Genomic DNA, 21,198 nt, shown 5'->3' on the forward strand with positions numbered 1-21,198 from the left:
TGGTAATTTGGGTTGGGTTGTTAATGTATTTACGAGGTTCTATGGGACTGATCATCGACACCAAAAACACACTCATTAGATGGCGTCTCAGTGAGCTGCTGAGATGCCGGAACAAACACAGGCACTGTGCGAGGAACAAGTTCCACTTGTGACAGGCAGAGCGCCCGGGAGAGGTGAGTGGCTGTCAGCCACTGGACCCGGAAGACAGAATGGCAGACCGCGGCCACAGCGGAGCTCTGAGCATGGCCCTCTGCTGCGGCTGCGGTCTGCCATCCTGTCACTGGATGTCAGTGTTGTGGAGCCAGCGAGTGCCCGAGGCTGAGCCGGGACCCGCCATTTGTCCGAGATACTATCCCATACTGGACAAATCCCGGGTCTTGGCTGAACCCCGGGCACTCGCCGTCTCCACAGCAGCTGCTGACTCCTCGCCGACCAGTACGCGGACCGGTGCAACATGCCCTGCAGCCCGGTACTGGTCCGCGGACTGGCAGTTGGGGACCCCTGACCTAAAAGGTTATGGAGGTAATACACATTAGACAGAAGTGGTCAGATGGTAAACAACCATTGACATAACTACAGTATAATAAGGTGAGCGTACATTTCATAGATGCACATCGACATTTTAGTCGATATTGGCAGATACAGTCCATTGACTGGCCATATGTGTTCAATAGCAATGGGTAAAATACGAAAAGATCTTTCGGAGATCATTCTTTTAAGAAAAGATCATCTGACTATGAAGAAAATGTCGAGCAAGGCTGACTTCCTTCCAGAAAATAATGCCATCTGTCAGCTAATACAATTGTTTGCTGTTAAATTTCCGCAAACTATTTTTCTGTAACTGTTTATGTTCCATTTTTCTAACCTTCAGCCTAATGTATATGGGAACCTCAATACCAAACTGGGAGGTTGAATTCAGCGCACTGACAGCTTTCTCTGTATGCACCCCGGTGCATCAGTGCCATTAGTTTCGGCACCAATATCTTTTCACTGTCAGAAAGGCAAACCTTAGAGCCTAGCATCATCGTACAGTACAAAGCGATGATACTAGGCTCTAAGGCCTGTCTTTCTGACAGTGGAGCGATATCAGTGCTAAAACTAGGGGCATGGATATCTACAGCAGCGTGGTACATACCGGGGAAGCTGAATTGTGCGCACTGACGGCTTTCTAGTGGTAAGTAATACTGCAAATCTCTCAGGACGTGCTCGCCATATACATTAGAATTTACACTGCTATTATTGATACATAACCTGTTTCCCTGAAAATAAGACACCACCCCCCCTTTCTGGATCACCTACAACCGGCAGTCATGCCGGCGCTCCGCTAAGGAAGCATCAGCATGACTGCCGATTGTTCCCCGCTCCAGCCGCTGCATAAGACATCCCCCGAAAATAAGAAAGGTCATATATTTCGTTTGATAACTAATTATAAGAAACTGTCTTATTTTCGGGGAAACAGGGTACGACAATCAACAACAAATGTCCTGACGAATATGTTTCCCCCGAACACATGATCTCTACCGTCTTACACAATGTAAAGGAAGTGACACAAAGGAAATGACGTCAACTTTGAAAAATGCTTTTAATGTTACATTTTAAGTTAAAATTAAAACTATTTTATATTAAAAAGGATTTTTAATAATTTTTAATTATTTTTTTTTTCAAATATCAAAACTTGTAATACATATGGGTAAGTATTAGAGATGAGCGAATAGTATTCGAAACTCTAGTTTCGAATACCTCGCTCCATAGGAATGAAAGGAAGTGGCTAACCCCTTGGTGTTCAGCCGCTGCCATTCATTCCTATGGGAGCGAGGTATTTGGAACTAGATTTTCGAATACTATTTGCTCACCTCTAGTAATTATAGATTTATTTTAACTGAAGTAAATTAGAAGTTAGGCAGGGGGAGTGAGTTTAGTTTAGGGGCTAATTATCAGTTTATCCTGGACAATCACTTTAAGTGAAAAAAAGAAAACATTATTAAACATTTGTAATGCACAAAAAAAAATGTTTTTGTACCCTACCATTTACCATGAAATGACCTATTGTTTAAATCACATTTTTAGATTAAATATGTTTTTAAAATTTTTTTGGTGATGCTGTTTTTAATTCTCTATGTTATTATCTATATTTTTTAAAAATCCTAAGGCTCTTGCAACTTCAACTCTTCCCACTAAACCTAATATAATTTATGGCTTCCTGTTTCTTGGAGATGGTCCATGGACCCAGCGCCGCACCTGAGGCGACCTGAAGCGACCGCTTCAGGCGGCGCTATGCCAGGGCCCCAGGGAGGGCGGCATTTTTGCTTACCTAAGCCAGGACTGGCCTGGCTTAGCACCGAGCGGTGGATTGGGGAGGCCGCTGTACGCTCCGCCCCCTTCGCTCTGCCCCGCCCCCTCCTCCCGGGGGGGGGGGTGGCTTTCTGTCGTCCGCCTCGGGCGGTGAAAAGGGCAGGTTCACCCCTGCATGGACCATAGACACATTGGTCTGGCGCAAACCTGATTTGACTTTTATGGGAGAGATTTCTAGGCATGGCCGTAACTTGCACAGAAGTCATTGTGTTGAGAGGGGAGTAGATAAGCTGTGCCATCGCCTATTGTGACTGGTGTCTTATCTACATATACATGATCACTGTGATCGTCAGTGTAGGGCAGGGACTGCAAGAAAAATCTCCTACAGAAAACAGGACGTCTCTGCATATTATTTGGCTTAGTGGCCAGAGTGAGAACTGCAGAATTTTTAGGAATTTTTGACCACCACTGATCTATTGATCAGCCCTTTAAAGGGGTTGTCCCATCACAAGGATCCTATCTATACTGCTAGTTTAGGTGGATATAAGACTTTTTCTAAATACATTGCTTTATCAAAACTTCTTTGTTTGGCCGCTATCTTAATTTATTCACTTCATTGTTTACATGCGTTTCTATGACCACGGGACCCGTTCTGAGCTTATCTGCTCAGTCCCCAAGTGACATAGCTGCCTGCTCTCAGGGGGGAGGGAGGGGCTGAGTGCTGGGAGCAGCTCTGAGCTGTGTATGTCTCTGCCACAGACAAGCAACGGAGCTCCTCAGATAGGGGAGGTGGGAGGTGAGAGCTCTGGGATTTCTGAGTTCTTATCTCCTGCTCTTCCACTTATCAGTCGGTTTAATTGAATTTAGCTGATAAGGGCTGAGATAGGGAGTCCGTTACCTCTGTATGTATTACAAACTGACTCAAATCCAGCTCTGCTACATCAGCTTCATACTGTGGTAATTCATTTACAACCAATCCCTCATTACTGACTGCAAACATAGCAGTGAAACCCCACCCACCAATGTGCCGAGAAAACCAGGAAGTGAAGAGAGCACACAGCCTGCAGGTTGGTGAACAAGCGAGATGGGAATACCCCTTTAAACACATCTTAAATGTTATTATGGTTAATGGTTCTAGGACTAGTATCTTGCTGTGCTATTTAATGAACATTTTTTGCAGAGACTTGTATATAACTGGATGTAACTTTTGTGTTCTTTGCAATTTCTTGCAGCCTCATGCAATACAGTATCGGAGAAAATTTCCAGGACATCCACTCCTGCGAAGATTGGCAACTGTATTGAATGTTCGCAATTTCTAAGTATCTTTCTCAGTGCAGAATGATGGTCCTCAAATTGTTTGGAAATGGCCTCCTAACCTTTCGCACACTGATGAACAGCAACAATTGCTTCTGTGAAATCACTGCAGATGTCTTTTCTCCTTGACACGGTGTTAACAAACCAGAATGCTACGGGCCAAGCAGCAAAAAGCCTCTCCTTTTATAGAAAGGTTGTAGCACTTCCAGATCAAGGAATCCAATGTGCTCTATTAGAAGCCCCTATAGAAGTGCGGCGAGGAAAATGATGGGAATTCATCACACACTGCTCATTCCGCAGGTAATAAATTAATAGTGACTATACGCCATTGACATGCGTATACACGTACAATGCTCGGCGCTTTTGCAGATTCAGACCGTGTACATTGCATTGGGGATGTTTTTTTTTCTGTAGCTGAAGATTAAAGAATATCTTCAGCAAACTTTATAGGTTGAGCCCCGGAGGGAAGAATCGTTTTTTTTTACTGATGTAGTTCAGTTAATTTTCTGCACCCCAACAAGTTACCTGAATAGTCTCCAAGGGAGTACAAGATCGCACAGGCAGTAACTCCTGGGAAGTACTGTGTATGGCCGAAAAGCGTTCCTGGAGGAAATGACATCCAGCAGTCTTAACTGAAGTCTTCTTAGATAAAAGAAAGATAGAAAAGAAGAACCGGGAAAGTCACGATTTGTAGCTCTGAATTCCAATCTGTTACTGCTGCTGTCTACGACCTTATATCCAGACGGTCAATGACGTCATGTCCGTCACACATTGATGTCTATTCACATGTCCGTTTTCATGACTGTCGATAAAACTGAAATACTTTATCTTTGTCCGTTTTGCCAGATACAAGGACCCAATAGAAATCAATGGCTCCGTCTGATGTCCCTTTCAGGCCTGTTTAGAAGGAGAAGGACGTTCCTGACAGACTGTCAGGAACGCCCTTCTGACTGTAAAGAGCTATGGTACCAGTACCGATAGCGCTTTACCCGGGGCACAGATCGGCAAAGCCAACAGTGCACTGAATTCAGCGCACTGTCGGCTTTCCAGCAGTATATAGAACTGCCTGTGCCCAAATCGGTGAAAGGTCCTCTTTAATGTAACACGTTCCCCATGAGTATTTGTGCGTTTCAAAAAGTGACACCAGGGACACCCACCGATTAGCTGTTGTACAGAGCTCATACACAAAGAATGGAATAGGAAGGAGATGGGGTGCGGTCTACGCTGCAGCACTGTGCAACACGCATGCGCCAAAATCTTAGCACATTTCTCTGGTATAAACTAAACAATTAGCCATGTGTAAAGTTATACTAGACAGATTTACCTTCCAGCACCGGACAGTAAGATAAATGTGGTGCATTTTAAAGGTCTCAACTGGTATCCATAGGGTAGGGCAGCGATGGTGAACCTTTTAGAGACCGAGTGCCCAAAATGCAACCCACAGCTCACTCATTTATCACAAAGTGCCAACATGGCAAATAAACCTTAAAACTGTGTGAATCCACAATTGAAGACAGACAATTACGGACCCGCAAAATATGGTCGTGTGAATGGAGTTTTACAGAGCTTTCAATTATACAAACAACTTTGTACTGAAAAGTAATAGTCTGCATTTGGTATAATTTTGTACAATTAATGCTCACTATTTACATAGCACAGATCTGTTTTATAGTGACAGCGCAATGTTATTATGACTTGTAGTAATATCACATGTCTGCTATAAAACAGAAACTGTGTGATATCAATAGTGAAGGGCCCCCACTGAGTATAATCTGCTCCACAGTGGCCCCCACACAGTATAATCTGCTGCACAATGGCCCCCACACAGTATAATCTGCTCCACAGTGGCCCCCACACAGTATAATCTGCTCCACAGTGGCCCCCACACAGTATAATCTGCTCCACAGTGGCCCCCACACAGTATAATCTGCTCCACAGTGGCCCCCACACAGTATAATCTGCTCCACAGTGGCCCCCACACAGTATAATCTGCTCCAGTGGCCCCCACACAGTATAATCTGCTCCACAGTGGCCCCCACACAGTATAATCTGCTCCACAGTGGCCCCCACACAGTATAATCTGCTCCACAGTGGCCCCCACACAGTATAATCTGCTCCACAGTGGCCCCCACACAGTATAATCTGCTCCACAGTGGCTCCACACAGTATAATCTGCTCCACAGTGACCCCCACACAGTATAATCTGCTCCACAGTGGCCCCCACACAGTATAATCTGCTCCACAGTGGCCCCCACACAGTATAATCTGCTCCACAGTGGCTCCACACAGTATAATCTGCTCCACAGTGACCCACACACAGTATAATCTGCTTCAAAGTGGCTCCCACACAGTACGATTTGTTCCACAGTAGTCCCCACACAATATAAACTGCTCCACAGTGACCCACACAGCATACTATGTCCCACAGTGGCCCCCACACAGTATAATCTGCTCCATAGTGACCCGCACACAGTATAATCTGCTTCAAAGTGGCCCTCACACAGTACGATTTGTTCCACAGTAGTCCCCAGACAATATAATCTGTTCCACAGATGGGTGCCCACAGAGAGGTCTCTAAGTGCCACCTTTGGCACCCTTGCCATAGGTTCGCCATTACGGGGGTAGGAGATAAGTGTCACGTCACTGAAGGTCCAACTGTTGGGTCCCTAGGCATCAGGAGAACAGAATAGTGAAAGTTCTCCTAAAGCCTCCCAGGGTAAACAGCACAAGTATGGTGCCCTGTTCAGCTGGGACTGCAAAGGAGTGAATAGGGCGCTGGTCACACAGGCCCTTAGTTCATAGAGTAGATGCAGTCCCACCATTCTCTGGGAGTTTGGACCCCACTGATGTGACACTTCTCCCCTATCCTGTAGTGTCTGTAATGAGACCATCTCACTCTGTACAGTATTAGTGAGCCTTCCCCTACGTGTCTGATGTCTTCTATCAGTGCTGCGTACATATGGCGGCATCTCAATCTAAGGAACTGAGAAGGGAACTGGAGGATCTGCAATAGAATAAGGGAGCTCTAAAATCCTTTGTACCATGACATAAACCAGCTCCCATTTTTGGACCTATTTCAAACAAGAACAAAAAAAAAGCGTAAACAAAGAAGGTATACTTCAATTTCCTCCAGAAAAAGTGACGGGCTGTAAAGAGGTGTAATAATAAATCATGTATTCATTCCCTGTCCACCGGAGCCTGGAGAAAGGGTTTCAAAGCACTTAACATTAAGAAACCAATAGAAAAAGCTGTGAATATACATGCGGGATACTTTTATCCTATAAATACCAGGCTTAGAAGTATAGAAAAAAAACAACCAGTATATAAAAAAAACAGGTTGAGCACATCGGCAGCAAGTGTCACAACACATCAGCAACATCTGCGGAGCAAACGCCAAGCAAAGTATTCCTCTGGGGAACGTAGCAGGTCACAGCAAGTGCAATTCAGGCAAAAGGGTATCTGGTGGAGCATTATACATAGAGTCACCCTAAAATCTGAGAAACAAACGTTACATGGGATAGGGATGATATTTCTCTAAATGTGCTAACTAGAAAAACCTGTATTTGGAGAAGAAGCAAAATCTATTTTGGACAAATGCAAAACTATAACGGAATGCAGTGGTGTAACTAGGGATGGCGGGGCCCCGTGGCGAACTTTTGACATGCCCCCCACCAAGGAGCCTGACCGAACGCCTCCCCCCAGCCTCTTTCATGCACACGCACTAATATGCCCCATAGTGGTCCCTGTACACAGTATTATACCCTATAGTGGCCCCTGCGCACAGTATTATACCCTATAGTGGCCCCTGCGCACAGTATTATACCCTATAGTGGCCCCTGTACACAGCATTATACCCTATAGTGGCCCTGGCGCACAGTATTATCCCCTATAGTGGCCCCTGCATACAGTATTATACCCCATAGTGGCCCCTGCATACAGTATTATACCCTATAGTGGCCCCTGCACACAGTATTATGCCCCATAGTGGCCACTGCACACAGTATTATATACTGTAATACATAATACTGTAATAAGTTTGGTGCCTGGGGAAGAAGGGGTTACAGCACTGAAAGTTGCATTGTAACCCCTTCTTCCCCAGGCAGCAGAAAGAGCAGCAGGCAACTTCCAGTACAGTACTGTGTGCTGACCGCCTGCCCTGCACACATGGGTTAAACTGACCAGTCTGCACTCACTCTTCAGAAGACTTCAGCTCTGCACTGCTCACTGCATAAATTGAATCCCCTGGCACTATCTTCTTCCTGCACAATTTCTCCGCCCCTCCCCCATTGTCAGGATGCATGCTGAGGCTCTCCTTTCTTTTTTTGTTGTATTAACTAGTGAGGGTGCCAGGGCCCCCTAAGGTGTCGGGCCCTGAGGAGGCTGCTACCACTGCTACCATGGTAGTTACGCCACTGAAGGCATGTATTATTCTACATCTGCTCAACTTCACTTTTCATTTTTTCCCCAAACCTTGAGATGTATGTATTGCCAGTTTTTGTTATTTATTAAAATTAGATAGTGAAATCTATCAATTTTTCTAATCTATTTTTATTCTCTGATTGCAGATTGTTTTTCATTCTATTTTTTGTAGATGGTGATAGGGACGGCCATGTTGCCAGAGCTCCTCCCCTCCTTTGTTAACAGCATTTACTGATGTGCTTTACAGCACTGTCATCGCCACAGGCAGCATTAGACAGGGGCAACGCATTGAGGTCAGTGGGAGAATTTTCTAGGCATGTTCTGTGCAGGGAGTAGGGTTGAGCGATAGGATGGGAAAAGATCGGATTCTGATTGTCGATCGAGTAAATGTCATGATTGCGATTGAAATTCCAACCCAATCTTTTCCAGCGGGATCGAGGTCGGAGGTTATCTCAAGATCAGCTCAACCCTAAAAGTGACTTTTCCCATAGAGAAGCATTGACTAGGGTTGAGGATCGGGATCGGAAAAGATCGGATTCCGATCGGCGATCGAGCAAATTTCACAATCAGGATCGGCTGGAAAAAGATCGGAAATCAGATTTTAAAATCGATCTTGAAATCTCAAGATCGGCTCTACCCTAGGAGGGAGGAGTAAATAAGCTGTGACATCATCCATAGGCAGTATTGGATGCAATGATGGGTTGTATGTGGTGTTATCTATAGAGCTGTTTTCTATTGTAATGCTTACAGAGTGTTATCTTTTGTTTTTATGCTATATTTCTTGCTGGCAATGTTCAACCCATACCGAATTGGCAAGTAGCAACCTATAATTAGGCTTAGTGGCCAGAGTGACCAGCCTGTTTTAGACCTTAATGACCAAAAAATGTTGTATTTTTTTCAATTGCCACATACCAAGCCCTATAACTTTTTTTTCCTATCAATGTAACTGTGTAAATGTTTGTTCTCTAAGGGACCAGTGGCAGTCCCTCACTATTTTGGAGTAGATATATCTCATTGACTTAACAGCTATTTTGCTATTGCCTTTTTAGCCTATAAATTTTATGCTATTCACTGTGCGGTTTATATAACCTGATAAATTTATTCACTGGGTTTTACTACTTTTGCAACGTTTTGTAACAACAATTTTTTTTTTTTTTTCATTTCCACTTTCTAAAACCCATAACTTAAAGGCAGCCGAAAACTGAGATATAAACTGACCACAGTACCTTGTAGGGCTGTCAGGACAGTTTACAATGATGTATTTCTTATTCGAGACGGCTGCTCCATTCTTGTAAAAACTGTCTTTTTATCCCTATGTAAATGAGCAGAAAAGGGATTTAGGAGCGTTGCTACCTGCCAATGGGCTTCATTATCTGCTGCTGCTGCTACCTACGGCTCATCTCCACCCTTTCTAGTTGACTGACATCTCTTTTCTCGGCCTCAGCACACAGTAGTAACCTTACTGTGCATGCCTGATGACAACACATTGAAACCGGAACTGATGGAGTGCAGCGGGTCACCATCGGACATGCACATGGCAGTTTTTAGCAGCAGCAGATAGTGAAGCCCTTAAAGCCCTTTTCTGTTCATTTACCCGGAGAAAAAAATTACGATTTTTACAGGAATGGAGCAGCAGTCCTGAATAAGAAATACATAATCGGAAAGGTACTGTCAATAGTTTATCTTAATTTTCTGCTGGCAGACTCCCTTGGACACATAGATCGGAGCCAGAAGCACAGATTTATTCTCTGTGTAGTAGCCGGGCTCATCACTGCAGTAAAAGGGATTTACTGCTAGCTGCAGTAACCAAGTACTGCCACTATACAAAGAATGGCGCTGTGATCGCTCATGTTGGAAAATTTTGGCCACTGTCACCTACATGAAAATGCCTATGGCACGACTGGCTAATTTCTAGCTATTTACTGAGTTTTTTCTGGCCCTAAATGGATTTTTCATACTGATAATGTATCCACCGTATAGGCCATCAGTATGTGATCCTTGGGGCTCTGAACCCGCACAGATCAGCTGTCTCAGTCGCCTATAGGCACTGGAAGGTACTGCAGTGGGCAGTGATCTTGAGCAGGCTGCTCCTATTCAAATAATAGGCTCTGCAATACTCCACACCAAAGGTGTAACATGGATGGGGGTGCAGGGCTGCTCTCATTACTTAAACATAGCAGCCGGCGTGCACTTTCTGTCCACTAGTGCAGCTTCCAGCACCTTAGGAACGCTGAAATGGCTGATCTGTGCAGATCCTGGTGTCCAAACCCCACAGGTCACATATTGAAAAATCCATTCAGGCCAGAAAAACCCCTTTAAATCAGGTGCTTAATATCTTAGTTCTAACAGATGATTGGCCAGTCCAATTATAATCGTATGTGTATGGCGAGCCAAGAGCAACAGAAGCTTGATAAGGGGCAACACGGTGGCTCAGTGGTTAGCACTGCAGCCTTGTAACACTGGAGTTCTGGGTTCGAATCCTGCCAAGGACAAAACATCTGCAAGGAGTTTGTATATTCTCCCCGTGTTTGCGTGGATTTCCTCCCATCCTCCAAATTCATACTGATAGGGAAAAATATACATTGTGATCCCTATAAGGGGCTCACAATCCACAGAAAAAAAAAACAATTGGTAAAACCAATAAGGCTAAGGCCACAAAGTGCAAACACATATTGCCCAACCGGCCCGATTTCCACAGGACAGTCATGCTTTCCTACCGCCGTCCCGCGCAGCTCCCTACATGAACCGCTATTTCCATTTAATGATTTATTGATCAATCATTCCTCCGATCACCGCCTGCTCTTATAACAGATAAGAGGCTGCGCTGATCGGAGGAACGCTCGACTATGGTTCAAGGACCTTGTGTGACATTACACGGTCACGTGACTAGGTGGGCGTGTCAGTGTCCCGTGCAGTGAAGAGAGAAGAGATCGTGTAAGGTACTGAGAAGGGAGGGGGATGTGAGATGCAGGATGGAGAGAGAGAGTGTCTGTGTTTGTCATTATACTGGGGGCAGATGAAAGGAGATATGCAACTGGGGAAAAGTGGAGGGGGGGAGATGAAACCCGGGGCAGAGATGGAGGAGGGGACATGAAATAGAGCAGATAAAGTGAGCACTTAAATTGGGGGACAACTGGAGAGGGCATTAAACTGTGGAAGGAGCTGGAGGGGGACCTGTCTGCCTCTAGTTGCCCCCAGTTTGTCACCCTCCAGCTACCCCTACAGTTTAATGTCTGCTTCTAGTTGCCCACCGTTTAATGTGCCACTTCATCTGCCATTTATTTATTGCCCCCTCCAACTACACCCATTGCTAATGTCCCCCTCCAGCTGATCCAGTTTCATGTTTAAACTGGGGCACCAGGATAGGGACTTAATACTGTGAGGTAGTTGGAAGGGAACATTACAATATGTCTGAATTCTGTCTGAAGTTTCAGCCTTTCAGATGACAAATCTTACACCCCGTGCACAAGGATGTGAAGAAAAGGATGTTTTCTTGACGTCCGTTTTTAGAACAATGGAAATCTACGAGTACATACACATGTTGTGGTTTTTTTTTTTTTACGTAATTGTATTCGTTTTCAGAGATAGCCCCGTTTACATGTATTGAATTAATCCAGCCATGTGACTAGGGCTTCACAATGGTGTTAGTACTCTAAGGCTCCGTTCCCACAGAGTAACGCGCCGCGCATTCAGACACGTATACACATGTCAGAGTGTGAGTGCTCAAAACAGATCCCATTCACTTCAATGTGTGCCGGCTCACGCTCAATGGGTTAAAAAGCCTCCCATTGATTTCAATGTGTAGCGCCCGTAAGACGGCACACATCGAAGTGAATGGGATCTGTTTTGAGCGCTCACACTCTGACATGTGTATACGTGTCTGAATGCGTGGCGCGTTACTCTGTGGGAACGGACCCTTAGGCCGGGTTCAGATGATGTTTTTTGGTCCGGATTTTGTCAAAATCTGGCTCCAAAAACCGCCTCCCATTGAAATCAATGTGTTCCTTTTTCTGCGAGCGGTTTGTTCCCGCTCACGACAAGAAGAAGCGACCTGCCCTTTCTTCAGGCGGATTCTGTGGCTGATTCAGGCTCGCGACACCACCCTCCGGCCTAGACACATTCATTTGGGCCTAATCCAGAGCGGAATGCTGTGACTGGATGCCGATGCGCTGTATGCACTGAACTGGCACCCAGTCGCGGATAGGCGTTTTTTTGGACCGGATTCTGAGGCGGCCTCCGCCAAACCTGTACAATTTGAACTAAGCTCTAAGGTAAACAGTTTGAGACCCAGTAAAAGTGAACTCCATGAATGATTAGGAAAATAATTCTCTGCAAAGAACACGATTTCCGAAGCCATTGCACAAGAATATAAAAGATTGTCCAAAAATGACTTACGCTCCTGACAAACCTCACTCAACCCATGTGATTTCTCTCTGTACTCAGACGTCAAAATAAAGTATCGGACGCCGCTCCAAGAATCCATAATAGGGTGATGGCGGGACCTAGACACGTTTCTGGTGAAGATCTGAAGTATCGCCGGATCTGCGTGGACATCCATCTTGCTGCTACCTAGAGTGTTTGAGATCTTGTAATTTTTTAATGTGCTTGCATATAGATTGTGATGTAAGCTTGTGCGCCGCGCTCTAGATTTAGTAGAACCATTCATTGAAACAGCCATCATAATGCCACTTCTTCCTTCAATGATTCTTTTTTATGCACAGAGCAATGTGCGGGAGCCTTCATTTATTAGTCAGGACTAATACTGAGAGCCTCCACAACAAACATTCTCCATTTCCCGGCAATAAATCTCCGAATTGAATATACTACAGTGAGCGGGAAGAGTGTTTGTTTATGGAAAGCAAATGTGAATTCTCCCACTAAGACCGGTCTGGCTGTGAGATCTGCAGATGATTCCTCCATTATCCTGCAGGTACAACATTCACACCGGTCCGGCTGTGAGATCTGCAGATGATTCCGCTATTAATCTGCAGGTATAATCTTCACATTTACACCAGTCCGGCTGTGAGATCTGCAGATGATTCCTCTATTTTCCTGCAGGTACAACAATCACATTTACACTGGTCCGGCTGTGTAATCTGCAGATGATTCCTCTATTATCCTGAAGGTATAACCTTCACATTTACACTGGTCCGGCTGTGAGATCTGCAGATGATTCCTCCATTATCCTGTAGGTACAACAATCACATTTACACTGGTCCGGCTGTGAGATCTGCAGATGATTCCTCCATTATCCTGTAGGTACAACAATCACATTTACACTGGTCCGGCTGTGAGATCTGCAGATGATTCCTCTATTATCCTGTAGGCATAACAATCACATTTACACTGGTCCGGCTGTGAGATCTGCAGATGATTCCTCTATTATCCTGCAGGTATAACCTTCACATTTACACTGGTCCGGCTGTGTGCTCTGCAGTCTGCAGATGATTCCTCCATTATCCTGTAGGTACAACAATCACATTTACACTGGTCCGGCTGTGAGATCTGCAGATGATTCCTCTATTATCCTGTAGGTAAAACATTCACATTTACACCAGTCCGGCTGTGAGATCTGCAGATGATTCCTCTATTATCCTGCAGGTATAACCTTCACACTTACACTGGTCCGGCTGTGAGATCTGCAGATGATTCCTCTATTATCCTGTAGGTACAACATTTACATTTACACTGGGCCGGCTGTGAGATCTGCAGATGATTCCTCTATTATCCTGTAGGTATAACCTTCACATTTACACTGGTCTGGCTGTGAGATCTGCAGATGATTCCTCTATTATCCTGTAGGTACAACATTCACATTTACACTGGTCCGGCTGTGAAATCTGCAGATGATTCCTCTATTATCCTGTAGGTATAACCTTCACATTTACACTGGTCTGGCTGTGAAATCTGCAGATGATTCCTCTATTATCCTGTAGGTACAACCTTCACATTTACACCGCTCCGGCTGTGTGATCTGCAGATGATTCCTCTATTATCCTGTAGGTACAACCTTCACATTTAAACTGGCCCGGCTGTGAGATCTGCAGATGATTCCTCTATTATCCTGTAGGTAAAACAATCACATTTACACTGGTCCGGCTGTGAGATCTGCAGATGATTCCTCCATTATCCTGTAGGTACAACAATCACATTTACACTGGTCCGGCTGTGAGATCTGCAGATGATTCCTCTATTATCCTGTAGGTACAACAATCACATTTACACTGGGCCGGCTGTGAGATCTGCAGATGATTCCTCTATTATCCTGTAGGTACAACATTCACATTTACACTGGTCCGGCTGTGTGATCTGCAGTCTGCAGATGATTCCTCTATTATCCTGTAGGTACAACATTCACATTTACACTGGTCCGGCTGTGTGCTCTGCAGTCTGCAGATGATTCCTCTATTATCCTGTAGGTACAACAATCACATTTACACTGGGCCGGCTGTGAGATCTGCAGATGATTCCTCTATTATCCTGTAGGTACAACATTCACATTTACACTGGTCCGGCTGTGAGATCTGCAGATGATTCCTCTATTATCCTGTAGGTACAACATTCACATTTACACTGGTCCGGCTGTGAGATCTGCAGATGATTCCTCTATTATCCTGTAGGTACAACATTCACATTTACACTGGTCCGGCTGTGTGATCTGCAGTCTGCAGATGATTCCTCTATTATCCTGTAGGTACAACATTCACATTTACACTGGTCCGGCTGTGTGCTCTGCAGTCTGCAGATGATTCCTCTATTATTCTGTAGGTACAACAATCACATTTACACTGGGCCGGCTGTGAGATCTGCAGATGATTCCTCTATTATCCTGTAGGTACAACATTCACATTTACACTGGTCCGGCTGTGTGCTCTGCAGTCTGCAGATGATTCCTCCATTATCCTGTAGGTACAACAATCACATTTACACTGGTCTGGCTGTGAAATCTGCAGATGATTCCTCCATTATCCTGTAGGTACAACAATCACATTTACACTGGTCTGGCTGTGAGATCTGCAGATGATTCCTCTATTATCCTGTAGGTACAACATTCACATTTACACTGGTCCGGCTGTGAGATCTGCAGATGATTCCTCTATTATCCTGTAGGTACAACATTCACATTTACACTGGTCCGGCTGTGTGATCTGCAGTCTGCAGATGATTCCTCTATTATCCTGTAGGTACAACATTCACATTTACACTGGTCCGGCTGTGTGCTCTGCAGTCTGCAGATGATTCCTCTATTATCCTGTAGGTACAACAATCACATTTACACTGGGCCGGCTGTGAGATCTGCAGATGATTCCTCTATTATCCTGTAGGTACAACATTCACATTTACACTGGTCCGGCTGTGAGATCTGCAGATGATTCCTCTATTATCCTGTAGGTACAACATTCACATTTACACTGGTCCGGCTGTGAGATCTGCAGATGATTCCTCTATTATCCTGTAGGTACAACATTCACATTTACACTGGTCCGGCTGTGTGATCTGCAGTCTGCAGATGATTCCTCTATTATCCTGTAGGTACAACATTCACATTTACACTGGTCCGGCTGTGTGCTCTGCAGTCTGCAGATGATTCCTCTATTATCCTGTAGGTACAACAATCACATTTACACTGGGCCGGCTGTGAGATCTGCAGATGATTCCTCTATTATCCTGTAGGTACAACATTCACATTTACACTGGTCCGGCTGTGTGCTCTGCAGTCTGCAGATGATTCCTCCATTATCCTGTAGGTACAACAATCACATTTACACTGGTCTGGCTGTGAAATCTGCAGATGATTCCTCCATTATCCTGTAGGTACAACAATCACATTTACACTGGTCTGGCTGTGAGATCTGCAGATGATTCCTCTATTATCCTGTAGGTACAACATTCACATTTACACTGGTCCGGCTGTGAGATCTGCAGATGATTCCTCTATTATCCTGTAGGTACAACATTCACATTTACACTGGTCCGGCTGTGAGATCTGCAGATGATTCCTCTATTATCCTGTAGGTACAACATTCACATTTACACTGGTCCGGCTGTGTGCTCTGCAGTCTGCAGATGATTCCTCTATTATCCTGTAGGTACAACAATCACATTTACACTGGGCCGGCTGTGAGATCTGCAGATGATTCCTCTATTATCCTGTAGGTACAACATTCACATTTACACTGGTCCGGCTGTGTGCTCTGCAGTCTGCAGATGATTCCTCCATTATCCTGTAGGTACAACAATCACATTTACACTGGTCTGGCTGTGAAATCTGCAGATGATTCCTCCATTATCCTGTAGGTACAACAATCACATTTACACTGGTCTGGCTGTGAGATCTGCAGATGATTCCTCTATTATCCTGTAGGTACAACACTCACATTAAATGACAGGCTTTCTGCGCTGTGCAGTCATCTCTGGCTGGAAACCTTATTAGTAGACGGTAAATATACTCATTAATTAAAAGGAAAATAACACGTGAGTAAACAGAGAGCAGGAAAAGCAAACGTAGCGCTGGATGTACAAATGAACGATGCACGCCAAGCTTTATTACTATGCTCATAAGGCTTTTCGCCTTACACATGTCGGATCTGGAGCAGAAATCAGAATCTGCGCCTCAGGTTTCCTGATGCAGTCTCTCGGAGGCAGCTTCAAACCTTTCTCCTTGCTTATTCCAACAGGTTTTCCTTAAAGGAGTCCAAAATTTGTTAATGTGTTAAAAATTATCCAAATAACCTCAAATGATGATTTCCGAAAATTCACTTTGCATGGAAGCTGCTGTAGGTCATGCAGGAGGTGTCCGCTCTAGCCTGAATGATGTCTGGTCACAATCTGTCATCGTAAAGCAGTGCGAGCACATGCACAGTGCGGCCATTGTAGATGTACTGGCCTCAGCTTCAGAACAAAGAACGAATCCCAAGTCAGACCTTATTCACACAGCGTTTAATGTTGGTCACGCTGCCACTATCACAGCACAATGAGTTCATTGTGTCTACTCACATTAAAAAAAAAAATATAATTAGGCAACATGGTGGCTCAGTGGTTAGAACTGCAGCCTTGCAGTGCTGGAGTTCTGGGTTCAAATCCCACCAGAAACAACATGAGCAAGGAGATTTTATGTTCTCCCTGTGTTTGCATGGATTTTCTCCCATACTCAAAAAAGACATACTGATAGGGAAAATTGTTGATTGTGAGCCCTATATGGGACTTATAATCTACATGGAAAAAAAGAAAAATAAAATTAAAAAACTGACATGGTCTATATTTTGCCCTGTTCACATCTGCTTTTGTATTCCGTCCGGGGAGTCCCCCGAACGGAATACAAACGCAATTGCAAGCGCTGTGCTGTAAAAGCACAAGGACCCCATAGACTATAATGGGGTCCGTGTGCTTTCCGTGCACTGCGCACACGAATCATGCAGACTTGATCTGTGCGAGCAGCGTACGGCAAGCACACATACCCCATTATAGTCTATGGGGTCCATGTGCTTTTACAGCACAGCGCTTGCAATTGTGTTTGTATTCCGTTCAGGGGGTCTCCATGCCGACTTTCCTCAGACGGAATGCGTTTTTTCCACAGCAGCCAAAAATTCAGCGTTTCCGCAATATGGAGCCTTTGCCTAGATGTGGCGAGTACTTTATTGAGTACTACACAGTCCAGTCATATTAATGCGACCACCGCCTACTTTGACGTCAATGTAAAATAACCAATCGCAGAAGGCACGTGTCATCAGCCATCTGGGTGCACTCATCATTGTGGAAGACACGACGGATCAACACAAGTATGCATCTATCCTTGCGGACCATGTTCACCCCTACATGCGAATTGTATTTCCTCAGGATGATGGCATCTACCAGCAGGACAATGCAACATGTCATAAAGCTCACAATGTACGTGCGTGGTTCGAGGAGCACCAGGATGAGTTTACCGTACTACCTTGGCCAGCAAATTCCCCGGACTTGAACCCAATCGAGAATCTGTGGGGCCACCTCGATCGGGTTGTTCGCGCCATGGATGCTCAACTGCGTAACCTAGCGCAGCTGGCCACGGCACTGGAGTCGGCATGGCTCAACATCCCAGTGACATCATCACAGCATCCCCTCTCTTCCTGCACGTCTCGCAGCGGTCCGCTCTGCCAAAGGTGGTTATTCTGGATTTTGACAAGTGGTCACATTAATATCCTTTAGCTTATCTTCCAGCTAGAGTGATATGGGTGATATTTGCAAAGTGCTTTTATATGATGTATGATTGTTGCTGTGGGAATACCCCTTTAAAGGGAAACTGTCAGCAATTATAAGGGGTTATCTGGGGAGTAATAAAGCTTACCAGCGCTTTCCTTGCTGTATTACTAATTGTTATTGCTATCACTAATTAACAATCTTTAAAACTAATGTATCCCTAATGACCCAGACCCCGGCGAAGAGTAAGTCAGACAAATACCTTAATAGTTTAAGGCCAGGGGTCAATTTTCTGACTAATCCCATCCACACATTGCAGAAAAAAACCTGCAGCGGAAAAGCTGTGTTTTCAAAAATGCTCACGTTTTTTTTTTTTAAATGGTAGCATGTTAATCTGAGGATTTTGAGAACCTAAAACCAAATCTGGACAGCTGCAATAATAGATTTGATGCTCTTAGGCCTAGTTCACCTGGGGCAAGGGGGGCGTATTTGGACCTGATTTTGATGGGACCAATATACCCCTGCCGTGACTTCTGACAGTCGTGGCACAGCGGTCCAGAGTAGGCCCAAATGAATGGGCCTAGCACAGAGGGTGCGGCCGCGAGGCGAACGTCGCGGCTGAATCAGCCACAGAAGCCGCCTGAAGAAAGGGCAGCTCGCTTCTTTTTTCCATGAGCGGCAACATGCTGCTCACGGGAAAAAGTAAACTAGTGGCCTACATAGATCGCTATTGAGGGGGCGGATTATGACGTGGATTCGGCGCCAAAATTCGTCCCCTCTTGCCCTGTGTGAACGGGGCCTTAGGGAAGACAACAAGTGCGGTGGATGGATTTTCAATCCCCTTGATGTCAGGGTTACAATGTGTTCAAAGAACAAATGTTCCCTGGGCTAGTATAAAGAGTAGGGGATCGAGGGACACCCTGCCATATACCACGCTGGATGGGGAACCATTCTGAGCAGAATCCTTTATAGCAAGTAAATACTTGAGGACGAGAATACAGAACTCACAAGCAATGCAATGGTCACAAAAGCCTTACGTGTAGCCAATGTAACATGGCAGGGATGTTCCTGGAGAGGCAGCTACAGTACGTAAGGGGTCTTCCAACTGAAAGGGAGAATAGCCCCATGGGGCAATACTGCTCAAGAGCAGGGCCGATCTAGGACCTAGCAGTGGGACCTCTGAGTTTGGATATTTGTTCCTCAATCACGCCAAAACGCCTGCACGGATTAGCCTCACAATTGGCACACACAAACAGTGGAACTGGGAAGGAAACATAGGCTACTTATTATGCGGCTAAATACCCATACTTCGCTACCGGAGCCGCCACATTCATGTTCGCGCTGGACTAAAGGACCCAAGATGACGTCATCTCAGGCCCTTCATATGTTCGCCCATAGGATCGCGTGAGTGTGTGGGCGGCACTATATAGTAGTGCACGGGCTCAGGAACATGGCGTCGCACTGCTCCGGGCTGCCACCGCCATGCAGCCTTGGTGTGTGACTCCGCGGCGTCTGTTGGCTGTGTGCTCACGGCATGCCTCCTCACTATTTAGCTTCTGCTGGCGGGGAGTGACAATAGCGGCATGTCTCGACTCCACATACTGCGTGAGTACGTCGGGGGAAGTGCCTCCGCAGCCGACAGCGTGAGGGGGTTTAATGGTACGCCGGGAGCCTGCTAAAGGAGCGTGGTTTATTGCCTGGAGACTGCGGTAAGGGGGGAGGGGGGTGCCGGGACACTGCTGGAGAGGGGGGGTTGGTGCCGGGAGACTGCTGGAGATGGGAGAATGGGGGGGGGGGGGGCGGGAGACTGCTGGAGATGGGAGAATGGGGGGGGTTTTGCCAGGAGACTGCTGGAGATGGGAGAATGGAGGGGGGGGGGGGGCGGGAGACTGCTGGAGTGGGGGGGGGGAGTCCGCTGGGGGGTGCGCTGGAAATGTGGGGACGCAGAAGGGTGGTTGTGGGGGCCTCCTAAAATACAAGAGAAGAGGGTTTTGTGCGCGTGCAGGTGGCTGGAGGAATTGGGGGAGCCGGGCCGCACCTGCGGATACTGTGCATATACTTAGATGTCGTAGAACCAGGACGCAAACCGAGGCGGATTATTGCCAGCACCCATTGCATACGTATACGCGGGTCGGCGCCAACAAACAACCCGTGGACAAAGTCGTGGGCAGATGCTAGTATGTTATATATGTCATCATCTGATAACCCATTATTATTATACAGTAGAAAACTAAAGAGAACAAGTGCTGTAATGAAATGGGACTGGAAATGGCAGGATGAATACATATTGTAATATATAATCGGATTCCCATCAGTAAGCAATGCGCATCTCTGGCTCTAATCTATGGGGGCTTCAGGAACCGCTCTATAATTATACAGAAAAATAACAAGCGAATAAACACAGAAGGACAAAGGAGCAACGGAGCTGAATTCAAACATGAAAGACGGCCATTCCTTCATTTCTGACTGCGTGAAAACTGGTTTATCTAACCACATTTATCAGATAGAAACCGTAACTCACCATAGCCAGACCCCAAATACCATGACACCAAAACTACAGAAAGAAAAACCCTGACATCATGTAAAAGTGCGCCCCCAGCTGGTCATCTACTCATCATAAGTCAGTACCTGCTGGGTAAGGCTACATTTACACGATCGAGGTGCAAAACAGCCATGAAGAAAGTCCAATTTTTCATGGCCGACTTGCGCCTGTTTTCACGGATCCCCCATACATTTCAGTGTATGGAAGGAACCGTAAAAGCAGCCAAAATAGGAGATGGCCACCAAAACTAAGGTCATGTCAATGGTCCCCATTCAATGACGTTGAATTTAATGCTGCCGCATGACGTTACGGACATCACCATAAATCAATGTCGTGTGAATGTAGCTTAAGGCATCGTACACACCACAGTGACCTCAGTTCACAGCCATTTTGCATCTGTTCAGTTCAGTTGGCCGAGTATCATCCGTTTTGCATCTGTTTTTAATAGTCAGTGA

General features: G+C 45.5%; 1 protein-coding gene across 1 annotated transcript in view; it reads right to left on the minus strand.

The window, feature by feature from the left end:
* ASTN2 (astrotactin 2) overlaps positions 1-21,198 on the minus strand; it is a 481,865-nt gene that overhangs the window by 436,899 nt on the left and 23,768 nt on the right. The window lies entirely within an intron of this gene.

Source organism: Leptodactylus fuscus, chromosome 11 (assembly GCF_031893055.1).
Source record: "Leptodactylus fuscus isolate aLepFus1 chromosome 11, aLepFus1.hap2, whole genome shotgun sequence".
Taxonomy (NCBI): Eukaryota; Metazoa; Chordata; class Amphibia; order Anura; family Leptodactylidae; genus Leptodactylus; species Leptodactylus fuscus.